The sequence below is a fragment of the Paroedura picta genome, chromosome 11 (genome assembly GCF_049243985.1).
Source record: "Paroedura picta isolate Pp20150507F chromosome 11, Ppicta_v3.0, whole genome shotgun sequence".
Taxonomy (NCBI): domain Eukaryota; kingdom Metazoa; phylum Chordata; class Lepidosauria; order Squamata; family Gekkonidae; genus Paroedura; species Paroedura picta.
Window position 1 is genome coordinate 33,432,763 of NC_135379.1, and position 16,884 is coordinate 33,449,646.

Here is a 16,884-nt window from a genome sequence, read left to right on the forward strand (position 1 = left end):
TCCACGCAATCTCACCTTCCTGCAAACTGCCACCCCCTGTGCAGCAGAACCATTCCACCCCAGCTGCATCCATAGAGATGCACAAATTCAGGGCTTACTGCTAAAATGTGTTCCCCGTGGGGACACAGAAGGCAGCGAAACATGTAGCTCTGCCACTACACACTGCCAGAGGCCTAGAGTGGCACCATTGGTGCAGAATCACCCCTAGTCAATCAATCCTATGTTTGCCATTCTCCAGGTGAGACCTGGAGATATCTCAGAATTACCACTCATTGATGGAGGTAATTTTCCTTGAATAATATGGTTGCTTTGGAAGGTAGAGTCTATGGGTTCCATGGTGCCCACCAAGTGTATTTAGGAGGGTCCTGGTGGGGCTTTTGCATATCAAATAGCCAGTGGAAAAGTCATTGGCTGTGTAGATGTCATGTACCTTTAAGCCAAGGTACTTGCCTTCAGCTGAGGGGGCCTGCTTTCTACAGGGGGGGGGGTTCTCCCAGCCTTCCTTCCCCACTCCCTTGTTCTTTCTACTCTCTGAAGTAACTCCTGTTATCTTTTAAGGTTGGTATTATTTAATGTTGTAAGGAATGCAAATGACCATGCCTGGCATTTAGTGTTTGGGTGCTAAGACATTTGAAGAATAGTTTCACTTTGTAGTTTAGATAAAACTGCCTTTCTGTGGGAATGCCTTTTGGTGCACAAATCCCTGAAAGGGACAGTGGGGCTGAGGGTATATCTGTTCCTGAAATTCTCTATGAGGTGTCTTCAGCAATATTTTTCTGCAATGAAAGTTCCCATAGTTGCTCTCCAAGACTCCCAATAAAGCTACTTTTTACTCTTCACTGCAAAGAGTCCTGAGTTAGCTTCATGGGAGTGTATCCCAGAGTCATTAGGGAAGATTTTTTTAAAGAAAAATTGCTTTGGCAGCAACTGACACTAGAGCACAAATATTATTACTGTGTAGCTGAAGGTAAGCAGTAACAGCCATTTTATGACTGACTCCACTTCCTGCAGAAACTTTTTTATTGCACCAAGATTGTGGCTGAGCACATCAGGCTGTGTCAGAATTTCCAAAGGTGTCCACAGGCTCAAAAAGGTTCAGTGTACCATACTCAACAACATTGTACCCCATGGAGGTCCCAGGGGCCACCCTCTCCAGGGCCCACCCCCAGATCTCCAGGAATTTCCCCACAAGGAGATGGCAAGCCTAGCCAAGCCTTAATTTTTTTTGGAGCTGACTTTTTAATTATACTGAATAGTCCTTTAAAGTTTATTTTATGGGAATGTTTAAAAGAGAGGAGAAATTGAATTTGAGATATACAACCCATTGGTTTCATGAAGCTGCCAAGGAATTTTAAGGTTTTTTTTTCAAACTTAGCTTTAAAAAAAAGATTTTTTATCCCTAAATAGCCAGAAACATCTGTATGGCTTATGGCTATTTAAGGCTGTATCTACTCAAGTCAGTCTAATGCTTCTGAACGAGATGTTTTGGGGCTCATGTCCCTTGGGAGATGTTTTGAGCTTATATTCAGAGCTAATATCAAAGGCCTGACATGTTCACCTGACACATTCCCATCTCTCATAGGTCAAACTTGAGATTTGCTGGCTAAAATTGGAAACCCAACAGCTCAAAATGGGTTTAAAGGATTCACTTTCCCCCAGACCTCTTTGTTCTTTTCCTTGCTGGAGTTGTTACAAGACTGCAGGTGTCTTTAGCGGGATTCAGTGAAACCATGAACTAGCAACAAATGATTAAATCTTTCATTACAATCACAGCTAAGTAAAAGAAACATTAGTGCTGCCCTTTTTTGGAATGTTTCTGTCTCGGGAAATTGCACATGTCCTCAAGAGTACTGCAGTTACAGAAGGGCTATTTACAGTAACACAGTCCAGATTCTTAAAATCACAAGAATTGGATTGAAAGGATTGCCAAGAGGCAGTCAAAATGTATAGCAACAGAATTTGAAAAAAAAATATTACAAGGTCCACAGCCACATTCTGTGAGTATAGTATAATAAAAAAGAATAATAAGTTTAATAAATCCCACTATAAATCACTTCAAACATAATATCATCTGGAACATATTTTAGTAAGTATAACATACAGCATTACAAAATTCAGGTAACTACAAATTACACACAGCAGGTTACATAGTATGATGTAAATAAAAATGATATCATCCTGTAGGTACAAATATCAGCTAACCTTATAGGCCTTGTTGTGATAGAGTTTCAAGATATTCCCCTTTATTGATTTGGTGTGTTAATTAAGACCATGTGTTCTTGTAGCCAATTCAGCCAGTTCAACATGTCTCAGAGATAGCTGACTCACAGATACACATGCAGGCTCTGCCAGGGCTGGAATCCAATATGGCAGCCATTTGTTTTGGGGATGACAGTGAATTATACCTAAATGACTCACACTAGCTCTGTAGACTTTCTTGGTTTTTCTTGCCCTCAAGTGATGGATTCCGCTCAGGCCGATTCCTCACACTGGTGGTAATGCTGGGCCACCAGTGGTGCATTGCTGTAGAGTCAACCAGAGCATTTTTTTGCCCATTCTGGCCCACCATTGGACAAGGGCCTGCTGTGGGATGGGCTTCCCCTTCCAACCCACCCACTAACATATGCCTGTCCACCTGTGCATCCTTCCTCTGCATGACCTTTCTCCAATTGCATTGGGCAGTGAGTACACTTAGGAGTGCCACTGTAGCCATCACCATGAATTGTCTTTACACCCAAAGTATTAAAAGCAGAGCACTCACAAGTGAATGGGCAGGGAAGGGGCAAAGGGACTCATTGACAGTAGGACCCACCTGAAGCTCGGGGCTCTGGCAGGTATTGTCAGGTGCCTTTGTCCCCCCCTTCTCTGTTTTCTCCTTCTCAGGGCGGGCTCCACTTGTCCCTTGTAGAGGTGTCAAAAACATTGTCGCTCTGATCACCGCCTTCCTTTCCCCCCTCTCCGGGCCATGGGATCTGGCATTCCTCTTGAAATGTAAAAGCAGGAGCTTTGCTGGCTCCAACAGTCTCACACCCCGCTGACTTCAAAAACTCTCCGGAAAGGGTCTCTTATGGCTCTCCTGTTGAAAGCAGGGGGGGGGGGGGGGAGGAGGTCTATTCCCGTGCGTATAAAAACCTGGGTCCGATTTAAGAGCGATGTCGTGGTCAATTTTCCTGTGCCTGTGTTGCCTTGGCTGAGTGAATTGTGTGTGAGTCCCTGCTTCCAATAAACCAAATTTCTGGTGAAGTGCTGAGTGTCAGTAGTCACTGGACTTGTATATCCAGTAGGGGACCACGACTGCATCTAACTGCTGGGGTCCGTGACAGGTATCGCATTTCAGAGGATGCTGATGCAGATCTTGATATCAGGTACCATGACAGAATTTTTACTAACATTCCTATAAAGCTGCCTCACATTGAGCGATACCATCAATCTATTTAGCTCAATGTTCTCTACTCTAACAGGCAGTGTCTCTCTAGAATCACCACTAGAGAAAGTTTTGTCCTTAAACCTGCTGAGATTCTTAAGTGGGATACTGAACTGGATGTGCCAGGAATGAACCTAAAGCACTTGCACATAACAGAGTATGTGTCCAGCTCTCTTTTCTTTTCTGATAAAATGTATTTAACATATAAGCCATTCAAAACAACTCTGTCTTTATACCCTAGTGTGGCCTTTCTCAACCTTTCTTGACTGTTGAGAAACCTGTGAGACATTCCCCAGGCTTTGAAAACCCCCAGAAGTGGCACAATCACGCAGCATATTGTTAGGAAGCATAGAGGTGTGCACACACACACGGGGGCCTCTCCTCCCCACCCTCTCCAGGCCCATCATTGGCCATTGGGTATTTTTACATATCAACCAATAAATGTTTAACACATTTTTTAAAAAAATTAAAAACATTCACTCACACTTGTTTAGGAAACCCTTCCAGGGCCATCAAGAAACCCCAGGGTTTAATGAAACCCTGGTGGAGGAAGCTTGCCCTGTAACAGGATCTTTGTTTCCAAAGGCCAGACATACAGGATTAGGGATGTGTGCCTCGGCTTGGCTTAGCTGCCTTGGCGATCACTGAAGCCCGAAGTGGCATGTAGGAGGCCGGCCGTGGCACTGGTCTCCTATGTGTCACCTCGGCTTCAGTGATCGCCAGGGTGGCCGAGCCGAGGCACACATCCCTATACAGGATACAGGATGAAATTATGCATACAGGATGAAATTATGCATTTTCTATTCCGTTATATACTTATTTTGTGTCCCCATAAAGCCAAAGAAAATATGCTACATGTTTTGTAGTTTTGGTTGTGTGTTTTTTTTGCTTTTTCCTCAAACAGAGTTAGAAACACCAGGCAGACCGTTTGCAAACCCTGATCACATCTCCTATCATTTAAAAGCCATTGTTCTCCCTTGAAAGCATGAGAGGTCTGGCAGCAAGTGGGCACATGGTATCATTTTGCACAATAATGGGGGAAAGGAGGAAAAAGAGGGAATTATCTGTAATTTGTTTCTCCAGCCAGACAAGTCAAGCTAAGTTATGATGAGTATGATGTGCCGCAGTTGATCACCTACCATTTTACAGCAGATGTGATTGTTTTCATGGAGTCTATAATGTTTTTAACAGTGCTGTTGTGCTGATCATAGTTCTTGTCTCAGCTGAACAATATTGCTACAAACTCAGTTCTGATGGGGGGGGGGACTCAAACTGCTTGCAAGTGACAAGATGACAGAGGGACAGTTACAAAGAGAATTCTGTTCCTTCTCTCTGTATGAAACAAAGCAAGGGAGAGAAGCCAGAGAATGCACTTGCTGGTCAGAACCTCTATGAATTATTCAAATTTTGTCTTCAGCTTATCCTTTAAAAAAGAGAGAGAACAATTGTGAGACGTTTCAAATAGATGGCAGGCTACTATTTAGGATGAGCTGTTTGCGATTCTGAATCGGTTAGGTGAAGGATGGAGGGGGGAAACAACTTTAAAAAGGGATAGCAAGAGGGGGAGATTTTCATTCAGCACAATTTCCTTAGAACCATCACTGTTAGTGGGTTTTCTAAGTGCTTGCGAAAGGAGTCAATAAATTTCACAGCAGAAGGGAAAGGCAGGAGAAGAGCTGGAGGAATAGCAAGTACATTATGCTTTATGCCAAATCTGATCATTTTACACTGCTGCCTGAATAATAAAGGCATGTTTACACTGTGGTTGTAAAGAAGCACATGTGCAGCGATTGCTGTTTGTGTGAACATCTGGGTATCAGGTCAGAGAATGGCATAGTCATGTGGAATCTGGGACCACCATAATCCAAGTCCACTCCTCATTCCATAGTGATAGGACCCCATTTTTCTTGGAAGAATATCCCCCAGCAGAGATTCCCCTCTCTGTAAGCTAACTGCATTGATGGGGCCATCAGAAGTAGTACAGGAAGTAACCATGCTTCTTTCCATCACTCTGGATCCAAGACCAGTTGAAAGCCCCCCTTCTTCTTGCATCTTCTATTTAGATCATAGGGGGAGCAAGAGCATTTAGGTACTTCTCCATAGTCCCTGGCTCTAGAGCCACATAGGGACCCCACCCTCTGCCATGAGAGAAGAACTGAGTTTTTGTACTCCACTTTTTACTACCTGAAGGAATGGCAAAGCAGCTTACAATTGCCTATCTTCCTTTCTCTATAGCAGACACTCTGTGAGGCAGGGGAAGCTGAGAGAGCTTTGAGAACTGTGACTGACCCAAGGTAACCCAGCATTTACAAGACTAGGCCTGTAGAGTAACAGGGGAAGTTGTTATGGATGGCTGAACGCTGCCATCTAGACTGGCATGCTGTCTTCGACAACCAGTGGCATTCCTTAATAGTTTAGGATTGTGCAAAGCCAGACAATGTTAAAGTCTGCTGGGCCAGACTCCATCTTTTCTCCAGCCACAGATTCAGCATGATAGCCCAGTTATAATTCTTAGCTAAGTGAAATCATGTGACGATGACCAACCAATAAGGATGTGTTCTTCCTAGAACCCTCTAGAACAGGGGTAGTCAACCTGTGGTCCTCCAGATGTCCATGGACTACAATTCACATGAGCCCCTGCCAGAGTTTGCTGGCAGGGGCTCATGGGAATTGTAGTCCATGAACATCTGGAGGACCACTGGTTGAGTATCCCTGCTCTAGAAGATTACTCCACCCCTCCTGATTCTCCCCCTACCCCCTATCCTGTGGCCCTCAGGTTCTCATGTTGAGCCACTTATCCCATTCCTTACTTATGGCCTTCAATATGATAAGGACTATGTAGGCAGAGAGGATGAATTAGCAATACCGCCAGAGGAAATGAAATTGTTATTATGTACATTAATCCTAGGGCCACAGTCTTGCACATTGTATTCTGCCCCTTGTAAATAAAGCCCAGAAGCATATTTTTCTCCTGATTCTTGCCAGTATGTTTCTCATAGAAAGTGCTTGTGTGTTTTTAAACACGTTTTGATGCACTTTTAACTTTCTAATGTTATTGTTTTTGATTTAGCTTGTTCCCTTTTCTGTATCCTAATTGTAATAGCCTCTGCCCCCACACAATAAATGCTACCTTGCCTTGCTACAGAATACTTACAATGTCATCCTAAGCAGAGTTACAGCCTTCTGAGCCCAATGACTTCAGTGGGTTTGGAAGGGGGTGACTCTATTTAGGATTTCACCCCAAATGTACTTAAACATGGCCGAGACTCAATGCAGCCACCTATTGATGCAGTGGAGGGCCAGCTGGAGGCAGACATGACTGCCTCAGTGCCCCATTGTGAGCATGCAGCATCCTTGCAGTGCACATGGCATCAAGGAGCAGGGCAGGACAGGACAGGACCCACAGCACCTATAAAGCTTCCCTCCCACCCATCCTATGATGATATGTAAACAGCTTTGTTACAGAATTTTGGGGTGGATGTGTCATGGTAATAATTCATCACAGTTGTGGATTTGCATGGGATGGAGCCTGTTGGCAGGGAGTCCAGTGTGCGATCAGACTCCCTGGGGTTCGGGGCCTCCATAAGAGATGGCATGTAAATGAGCATGGCTGACCCGGCAGGGAGGCTACAGGCTCATTTTGTCAGGCAGCCCTGATGGCTGTCAAGCGAGGTTTGCACCCAGTCACTTCCCTTAGTGGCGGACTCCAGTAGGCAAGGGGACCTTCTATCTCAGCAGGAAATGGTGCAGATCCCCAAGGAACCTCTGGACCCTGTGGGGTGTTGGTGCAGTTCACTGACTGCTAGGTTAGGCTTTCTCTCCCATGCTGCACCAACTCTCCCATGGGGAAGTAATAAAGCTGTGGCCTTGTTTAAACCCATCATTGGTGTGTCTTGTCTTATTCCAGCCCGTAATGCCCTCCTGTAAGTCAATACTATATATACTTGGAATAAGAAAGCTAAATTGAACTCTTTCCTTTGTTTTAGCTGACAGGATAGAAGATAAAGACATAGTGGAGTTGTCTGAAATAAATGGAAGATAGCCAGCACTTTCTTCCCTCAAAAAAAAGGAGACTTTGAGGCGTACATCACTTCACCTGTATGACTGGTAGGTGAAAAATGACCACTGTCTAACTGCAGTGCTGGGTGATGTGTAATTTTGTTCTTGGGGGGGGGGGGGGGAGCAGGAGAGTAGAAATGTTTTCTTGAAAACCAATGCCCAAGCAGAAGAAACATTGCATTTACGAAATTCGGTGCTATTGTGATCATGTGAGTGGTAGCTAAAGTGTTGGACTAAAATCTGGGAATCACAAGTTCAACCTCCACTCTGCCATGGAGCTTTGGGCCAGTCACACACTCTCAGCCTAACCCACCTCACAGGATAACACAGAGAGTGATGTTAGCCACTTCAGCCACCCACTGAAGACAAAGGCCAGATCTAAATAAATAAAACACAATAAGGTAAAGGTAAAGGTATCCCCTGTGCAAGCACCGAGTCATGTCTGACCCTTGGGGTGACGCCCTCTAGCGTTTTCATGGCAGACTCAATACGGGGTGGTTTGCCAGTGCCTTCCCCAGTCATGACCGTTTACCCCCCAGCAAGCTGGGTACTCATTTTACCGACCTCGGAAGGATGGAAGGCTGAGTCAACCTTGAGCCGGCTGCTGGGATCGAACTCCCAGCCTCATGGGCAGAGCTTTCAGACTGCATATCGCTGCCTTACCACTCTGCGCCACAAGAGGCTCATTAAAACACAATACAGTAAACTATTTTGGCTCCAGTTCAAATAGCCTCTCAGGCAGTTACTGGTGGGGCTCCTACTGATGTATGCAAAATGGCTGCCTTCTTCCCAAAGAGGTGATCAGCTGTGCCAGCGCAGATTGGAGCTGGCACAGCATAGGGGATGGGATCTGTCTTTGAAAGGAAACCGATTTTAATCTTTTGACTGTGGAAGAACCCCTGAAATATTTTTCAGGCTTTCAGGAACACCAGATGTGGTGACATGCCCCTTCAGAGAAGTGGGTGCGGATGTAAGATGTGGGAGTCAATTAATAGATTGACCATTTACTGTTTCCATTGTGGAGAAAGAGAGCAACAGGGGAAGAGGGCTCCAGTGATGTCAGCAGCCCTCTGAATTTTTGGGGAAGGTGGTGTAACCCCTGGGGAGCTCTCATATAGCCCCAGGGCTCCCTGGAATCCTGATTGGGAAACCCGGTTGTAAGGTGTCTGATTCTAAGCACATTGCAGCCATCTGGTCACTAAGTGTCTTTAGGTAAACCATTCTCTCTCAGCTTCAGTTGTGCATCTGTAATGTGGAATAGTTATTAATTTAGAAAATATAGAAGAAAAGCTGTTTTTTGTACCCTGCGTTTTACTGCTCAAATGCGTTTCAAAGTGGCTTACAATCGCCTACTCTTCCTCTCCCCACAACAGACACCCTGTGAGGTAGGTGAAGCTGAGAGAGAGCTCGCTTTGAAAGAACTGTGACTGGCCCTAGGTCATCCAAAATGGAGAAGGAGTGGAGACTCAAACCTTGTTCTCCAGATTAGAGGCCAATGTTCTTAATCACTACAACAAGTTGGGTGTCCAAGCTATAGATGCTGTGTTTCCAGAGATATATATCGAGCCGCAAGGGAGTGGCGGGCTATAAATATAAATATAAATATAAATATAAATATAAATATAAATATAAATATAAATATAAATATAAATATAAATATAAATATAAATATAAATATAAATATAAATATAAATATAAATATAAATATAATAATAAATAATGAAGTGACCCCTTTACTGAAGGGCTATTGCCCATGTGATATCCTGTACCTGTAATACTGGTGATGTTATATGATGTTATAGTAAGACTACAATTGCAACCACTGAAGAAGCAATAGAAAGCAGGATTGAATACCTGGGACCCCATTCTGGTTGCAAAATTATTTAGGATTTAATAAATCTCAAGAAGACACAACCTTTTGCCTATTGGTTTCGTTTGCTTTGGGTGTATTTCTACAAGAAACCAATGATGTTTCTTCAATTAGACTGAGTCCCTGAGTGTGCTCAAATTTAAAAGATTAGGTTGTTTTCTTTTTTATGCTAAGGAAGTTTAGAGTTCAGGATAATACTAGTAAATGTTTTCAGCAAAGTGAAGGTATCCGTTGATTCCAGTGTTCCAAACTAACCCTGGGAAGGGTGCCCCATTGTTACTTGTGCAGCACAAATAACAGCACATGTTGCGCTCTGCTAGGGCCTCGCTGACTCAGGTGCAACGGGCCCCACAATTCCTTAAACCATGCCTGCCTGAGTCAAAGAAGAAAGGAGAGGACTGGGGAAGTCACACACCCTCCCACACAGACCCCCCTCCCTCCTATTAGGGGCTTTTAGAAAAGGAGAGCAGGAAGTAGTGATGGTGGTGTAGTATTATTACATCTGCTACATGAGTGCATGTAGTTGGTTTCCAGGAATGGCACCATGTGCTCCCTAAACACATCCCTTCCATTGACATATATGTATAGATAGCCTAGCAAGACACCACCCCAAAGGCATACTGAGTTAGACCACTGGCCAATTTAAGTCAGAATTTTCTCCTGATGAATTCTCATAGGCAAAGACAGATGTTTTTCAGCACTCCGAAATACCAAAGATTGAACTGGACACCTTGTATATATAAAACATATGCTCTATCACTGAATCATCCTCTGCCTTTTGGCAATTGCAATTGGTGTTCAATACGAATCTCAGGGACTCATCTGTTTTATGAGCCAAAATTCTTCCTTAGCTCACAAAGAACTCCTCACTTGCTCAGTTGCCTGGAGGTTGGCTACTTTACATGTTCTGGGGTGATGACCCAGAGGGTGGGATAGCCTATGCCTTCTCTTGGGGCACAGTGGTGGCTTTAGAAGGAAAATAGGAATGAAGTTCCCTCATCTTTAATTTCAGCATTAATTTTATCTGGAAGGCAAGGAGATTGTACCGTAACTATGTCATCCTGAGCAGAATTGGATCCTTCTATTGCCCATTGACTTCGATGGACTTAGAAGAATGTAAGTCTTCTTAGAATGTTCCTGTAAGAGGCTTGTTTCATTAGTTCAGGTTATTTGCCAATACTGTCTTTTTCTAAGAGATTAAGAAATATTGTGCCTATTCATAAAATAAAATTCTCAAAAACCTTATTTCTCAGTGTTGTTCTGAAAGCTGTGGAGGGGCTATAGATACAAATCCGAACAAACGCAACACCTGGCCTGTATCCCCCTTTGCCTGATCCTTAAAGGAAGGGGGGACAGCTAAAAGTCATCTGGTTGCTAATGTAGTGTAAGTCTTTGGATTGCAGAGTAAATGATCAGCAATTGGATCAAGCCTCTTGATCTTCTCTCAGTTCATGTGGAAAATTGGATGAAAAGCAAAATGTCACTTAATACCAGATGCTGCATCTGAATTAAATTTTCCTAGATAGAATTTAATAAAAATGCTGTATATTTTTAAAGTGTATATTCCACAGAAGACAAATGAATTGGGGGTTGTAGATTTGAATAGTGTCCATATTAGGCCAGGGATTCCCAATCCAGGCTTCATGGAACCTGTAGGGGCTCCCTGGCCATTCCCCTAAATGTTGCCTTAATGGACATTAACTCTGACTATGGGGCGCCTCAATTTTTTTTTCAGGATTCCTCCATGGTCCAAAGGTTGAAAACGGCTATTTTTGGTTAATGTTGTGAACACAATTGTGGTATTCTGCATGTTGGGTTTTAGTCCTTACTTTGCAAATTCTTAAATTAGCCTGCAACAGATTCTATTTCCAGATTCCATGGAGACATTTTGTACATTGTTTTGTGGAAACATGCTTCATATTTGCTTGTAGTGTTTTTTCCACCTTCTGTGTTTCTGATTAAATTATTTGTGGTGAAATAGTGTCAGAAAGATTCTGCTGATGGTTTCCTTCAGTTATCGTAAAACATTAGGAGTTTTCAGTAGGTTTACCTGTGCTGAATTGGTCTTGTCATTAGTCCACAATGTTGCAATTTTTCAAAATATGTTTCATTGCAACTCAATCTTCTCCTGAATTGGCATGTGAAAATCTCGGAAAATTCAACTTAATGACACCCAGAGAACTAGCTGGAATTTCCATCACGAGATTCCTGTGATTCACTGACAGGAATGGCCATTTTGTAGAGTGTGTCATAGATCTTTCCTTAGAGCACAAACTTTTTAGAAGAAAGAAACAATTTATGGAATGGTCCTAGCTAACGACATGGAAGCATTAATTGAGCAGAATAAATGTGCACACAGGTGGATGGATGCTTATTGGGCCCTTTGTCACTGGACTCCCAAGGTTATAAATATAAGTGTTTTACAAGTTCTTCCAAGGGCCAGCAGAGACTGACCTAATGTACACCCACTGGTAAAGTATTCCAGAAAGGACAGATTTCTGAAAGAGTATATGAGTTTGTACCCTTAGCACAGTGGTCCATTCAGTTCTGGTATGATGCTCTTTTCTTTTCCATTGAAAACAAAAATGGGTCAGCATTTTGGAAATGCACAAAACAAGCTATATTTGATTTGAACAGGAGTAGCAGACTGTTTTTAAAAGACTAGGGCAAACACTTGCTACAAGGAAGCAAACATTCTCCACCACCCAAACTGTGTCATTTGGCAGCTTGTTCTACGAATGGATCCACCTCCCCCTCAGCCCATCTGTCATTTCATCACTTGTCTGGTGTCCTGCTTAAATCCCAGGTGTGATGGCAAAACGTAGTGGGTGAAGGTGTCTGTAACGTACACTAAATCCAGCACATTCTTGCAGAGGTGAGAATAACATTTCCTCTCAACTGTGAAGTCACAAATCGGGACCTGAAGGCATGAATGTAGATCTGAGTAACAAAGTTTATCACAGCTTCTCAGTTCTTGGTCTCATAGCAAGCAGGAAATCCCTTTGGTTGCCAGATGTATACCAGAGGCTGGACCCCACTTGATAGGAGCCAACTCTGTGGGCAATTTATGTCTGGATGCATAATTAACAGAAAACACACAGTAGATTATTTTTGTCTATCCTGAATCTCCTTCCTTAGATACCCTGGAGTTCTAATACTTCGGGAGAGGGAGAAAATGTTCTCTTTGTCAATTTTGTCTCTTTGTCATGTCTCCCTTAATTGTCTCTTTTCTAAACTGGGAAGTCCCAGACTCTTCAGCCTTACTTCATCATCTTGATTGCCCTCCTGTATACTTTTTCCAGCTCTTTTACTCGACTGTCGTTGTGTCTGCGCACTGACACCCAGCACAATTATTTAAGACTAGTGAATAAGCCCGCTGCAGTCTTAATGCAGCGGGCGCTAGCGGGGCTTCAAAGTGAGCGGGGCCGGTGCGGCTGTGGGGCGGGGCGGAGCGGTGGCATGTGGCTTGTGCGGGCCCCGGGAGTCGGCAGGGCCAATGCGGGCGCAGCTCGTCTCATCGGCCCCGGGTGCAGCGTGGGCGACGTGGGGGCGTGCAGAGGGTTGTGGCAATGCGGGCGCGGCGAGGAGGCGAGGCCGCGGCATAGCGGCGAGTCTGCGACCTACCGTGGGGGAGCCGATGCGGGCGTGGTACAGCTCGGCGGGGCTGGACGCGGCTCGTCGCCCCCCCTGTGGTGCGGGTGAGTTGGGCCCATGTGGAGCATAGTTGGCAGGCAGCGGCGAGGAGGTGAGGCCACAACGTGGCGGTGAGGCGTTGCAGAGGCAAGTCAAGCAATGGCAGCGGGGGGGCCGGCGGCCGCGGGCGAGGAGGAAGGGGGCACTTCGCGCCTCCCGATTAGTCAGTTCAGCGCCAAGGGACCAATTGCGAGCCACGCTGCGCAATCGAAGGGCCCAATCAGATTGTCAGTCCGGGGGAAGGGGCCTATGGGCACCCTTCCTCATCACGGACAGGGTCCACCTTTGGTGCCCTTAACGAATTATTTAATCTGCTCCGCTTGGAGTGGTTAAAGATAGTTCGATCTCTCACTGCCCTCAACGAAGGGCACCAAAACAATAGCCAGTTAGGCATTAGCCTGGAGGCGCAGACAGAGGGTAGCTATAGGAGTATCTAGCTGCCATCAGCTCACACGTGGAGTTCCACAGTGAGCTGTCCTCTCTCCTATCCTATTTAAGATCTTCATGCACCCTCTTGCTCAGCTGATATGGATGTTTGGGCTGGGATGTCACCAATACACAGATCACACCCAGCACTTCCTTCTGATGAATGATGCCCTGCTTCTTCCCCTGAATTCTTAGCCAGATGCCTGGAAGCAGTGATGAGGTGGCTCAAGCAGAGTCATCTAAAGCTCGACCCTTCAAAGATGGAGGTCCTGTGGCTGGGTAGGGAGGGTCCAAGCAAGGAAGTGGGCCTTCCCAACCTGGTTGGAGTGCAACTATCTGTAGCTTACTCCCTGAGTAACCTGAGAGTGATTCTTGATGCCTCCTTTCTATGGAGGCACAGGTCATGAGAGTAGCACAGCAGGTCTTCTACCATCTGTGCCAGGACAAGCTACTAGAGCAGTCACCACTAGACTAGACTACTGTAGCTCGCTCTAAGCTGGCCTTCCCTTAACCTTGATCTGGAAATTGCAACTGGTCCAGAATGCCGCAGCCAGGATCCTGACAAACACACCGTGAGGGTCCTACATCTGGCCTGTCCTTCAACAACTTCACTGGTAACCAGTTTAATTCTGGATCAGGCTCAAGACCATACACGGTCTAGGCCCAGTGTATCTGAGAGATCACCTCTCTGTCTGTACCCTCCAAAGAGCATTACATTCTGCCACAACCAACTGACTGAGGATCCCTGGCCCCAAAGAAATACGTCGGGACTCAACCGGGGCCAGAGCCTTTTCTGTCCTGGCCCCCACTTGGTAGAATGTGCTCCCTGAAGAAATCAGGGCCCTTCCTGAACTCCCACAATTCCACAGGGCTTATAAAAGGGAGCGCCTCCACCAGGCATTCAGCTGATGCTGACAGATTTAACACCATTCAGCTAATCCCCCAGACATCGCAGGCATCCTTCCACATCCTGAACCCAACTGACCCCCTCCGGGCTCTGTTTGAAAAGTTGTCATATTATTGTTCAATACTGGTTTTTATTGTTATTGTTACTGTTATGTTATGATTATTGTTATGGTTATGGTTACAATGTATAATCCTGTGTTTTATGTAAATTGCCCTGAGCCTTGTGGGAGGGCAAGTGAGCTTCAGTGTTTCCTAACGTCATGATTAAGCTATGAAACACATTCAGGAATGCATTCTTTCAGGAATGCCTACATATTTGTGGAAAGTTGTTTTTTTCAATATATATTTCAATATATATATAGGCGCTTTGCCTGGGATGAGGGGTATATGCGTGTGGGGAGATGGGGTTACTTCCCTTTTGACTTTTCCAGGCACTTTTCTCTTCATGTCCTGTCTGCATTCTTTTTCAATCATTTTGTTTGAGTGACCTTTCCAAATCAAAGCCAAACTGTCAAACTTTCCCTATGCTCTTAGTTAAAAGTCATACATTTCCTTTCATGCCCCTATACTTTGGTCAAGATTTTTCAAAAAGGGTTAGTGAACCTTTGCAGAGTTGGGGGTTAATTACAGTTGGATTCACATGGTGAAGAGTGCTCAGATGGTAATGCCTGCTAGTCTCCACGGGCCCGAGACAACTGAAAAACCTATAAAGTTGTGACTTGGAGATGAAAAGCCTTGGTGCGCCTCATAAAACTCAAAGCTCTTTTGATTGATTTTACACTTACAGCATGAAATAGATGTGTTCCTTCCAAATTCCTGTGTTTAATTGTTCATTTATTCAAACATGCTCTTAAACTATAATATAGAACTGGATAGAATATTCTGAATTAAAAATATGTATTAAAAAAACCTTATTTTAACATTTAATTGTGGTTAGAATCAAGTGACTTCCTATGCCCACATCTTGTAAATAATTTATTATGTCTAAATGCATATTAGCATTTCCTCAAGAGTCACATAGGAATTAAAAAAACTGGTGTTCATATGAACAAATAAAAAGATATTTGGAGAAACTACATTTGAAAAGCCTTAGCTCTTTGCAATATCACCAGTGTACAGTCTGCCAGATATTGGTCTTGATTAATTAAAAATGCAGGATAGTTTTCTTAGGTTGTCCTAGAAGTCAAATCACAAGGATCCAATTAACTAAAAAGAAACAGGCTTGTTATTTCATGATTGTGATCCTAGGGGGCTGAATAGGGATGGGCACAAACTGAAAAATTCTGGTTTGGTTCAGGGCAGTCCCAAACTGAACCCTGAACTGAACCAAACAAAATGCCCCAAACCGAACTGGTCAGTTTAGACCTTAATCTTAGCCATTTCCTCTGTTTCTTTTATGCCCAACTTCCCCGCTTGGAATGAACAATTTAAATGGCTTGCAGCCATCTGAACCTAACAGCTAGCAGGCAGACCACTCCACTTAGCTGTTAGGTTTAAATGGCCTGTTAGGTTTAAATGGCCTGAACAGCAGGCTATTTAAAAGTCCAGGAAACATTTGAGGAAGTCACCTTCCCCAATAACCGAATGAGGTGCTACCAAGTTCAGGCAAGTTCTGGCTGAAATTTAGCTCATGAAGTGGTTCATGCCCATCCCTAAAACTGAGGGCTGCAACGTGTTTCATTCACATTTGCCCTCACCTGGAATTCAAAATTATTCTCAAGTAGATCACAATTCAACAGCATATACTATTTATTAACAACAATATGGAACACACTGTACAATATCCTAACCCGAAATAACAAAAGAAGAATTAGTTCTTACATGCTGCTTTTCTCTTACAATTGCCTTCCCTTTCCTCTCCCCACAAAAGACGCCCTGTGAGGTGGGTGAGGCTGAGAATGCCCTGATATTACTGCCTGGTCAGAACAGCTTTATCAGCGTTGTGGCGAGCCCAAGGTTACCCAGCTGGTTGCATGTGGGGGAGCATGAAATCAAACTTGGCTCACCAGATTAGAAACTGATGTTCCTAACCACTACACCAAGAGAAATGATGATAGAATGTTTGATCAATAAGTAGCTCTGTGCCTGCCTTTGAGACCCCAATGGGATGCCCATGGTTTCCATGGAGCTTGTCCAAGACCTTTCCTAGTACCTGCAGAGTGTTTTTAGAAAGGGCCAGTGGGCCTTTTGCCACTGGAGATTTGATGGGATGTACAGAATCTTAAAAATGTTGTTTTGGCAGCAGCTGTCACCACAGCACAAGGATTTTCATTGGGTGACTGAAGATAAGCTACAGCAGGTATTTTTTGGCTGACTGTGCCTCCTGTAGCAGCCATTTTGTGGCAGCACCCACCATGCTGCGTCACAATTCCAAAGGTGTCCACAGGCTCAAAAGGTTTGGGGACTGTTCTAGACCCTCAAATATACCCCAACAATACCCCACAGATTCTTTAAAAATTACTATATTATATATGTCCAGACTGACATTTAAGATCCTCTTCCCAAG

General features: G+C 44.2%; 1 long non-coding RNA gene across 1 annotated transcript; it reads left to right on the top strand.

Moving 5' to 3' along the window:
• The first annotated feature begins 467 nt into the window (after positions 1–467).
• LOC143820324 (uncharacterized) lies at positions 468–10,632 on the top strand. The gene is made up of 3 exons (XR_013225308.1): positions 468–558; positions 7,411–7,531; positions 10,366–10,632. It is a non-coding gene; the product is annotated as an uncharacterized LOC143820324 (long non-coding RNA).
• Positions 10,633–16,884: the final 6,252 nt, after the last annotated feature.